Genomic DNA, 556 nt, shown 5'->3' with positions numbered 1-556 from the left:
CCTCGGCCGTGCCGGGCGCCGGGGCTCCGGCGGGCAGCGGCGGCGGGGCAGGGACGGGCCCCGCGGGGCGGTGCGGTGCCGTGCGGAGCAGTGCGGACCGCTGCTGTCCGGAGAGACCTCGGTGCGAGCGGAGCGCTGAGCGGAGCGCGGTACCGAGCGGCGCGCTGCGGCACCGTGCGGAGCGGAGCGGAGCAGAGAGGCGCAGTACGTGAGGAGGCGCAGCACGGTGAGGACCGGAGCGCGGTGCGGAGCGGAGCTCCCCCGCTGCCGGAGCAGAGCCGCTGCCGCCGGCCCCCCGGCCCCGTTATATAGCGGCGGAGCCCCGCGGGAGCATGCTCAGACGGCAGCGCTCTCGGGCCGCAGCGGAGCCCACTCGCGGCCGGCCGGGCTCTCCTCTCCTCTCCGCGTGACGTGTCCCGCACCGCCGCCCCCGCCCGCTTGTCCCCTCGGAGCGGGGGTGCCGGGTACAGCCCGGGGCGGGGCAGCCATCGCTCCATCCCGTCGCCCATTCCCATTCCGCCTCCTCTCCTCTTAACCTCCAGGGCATCCCTCTCCT

General features: G+C 77.0%; 1 protein-coding gene across 2 annotated transcripts in view; it reads right to left on the bottom strand.

The window, feature by feature from the left end:
* CUNH11orf96 (chromosome unknown C11orf96 homolog) overlaps positions 1–323 on the bottom strand; it is a 1,365-nt gene extending 1,042 nt beyond the window's left edge. The window contains exon 1 of one of the 2 annotated variants that reach the window (XM_041396717.1): positions 1–323. The gene's annotated coding sequence lies outside the window, so the exon portion shown is untranslated. The other variant, XM_041396707.1, reaches the window with a different exon arrangement.
* Between the last annotated feature and the right edge of the window lie 233 nt (positions 324–556).

Source organism: Onychostruthus taczanowskii, unplaced genomic scaffold (assembly GCF_017590055.1).
Source record: "Onychostruthus taczanowskii isolate IOZ18803 unplaced genomic scaffold, ASM1759005v1 scaffold1, whole genome shotgun sequence".
NCBI classification, from domain to species: domain Eukaryota; kingdom Metazoa; phylum Chordata; class Aves; order Passeriformes; family Passeridae; genus Onychostruthus; species Onychostruthus taczanowskii.
This window is presented reverse-complemented; position numbering and strand designations above follow the sequence as displayed.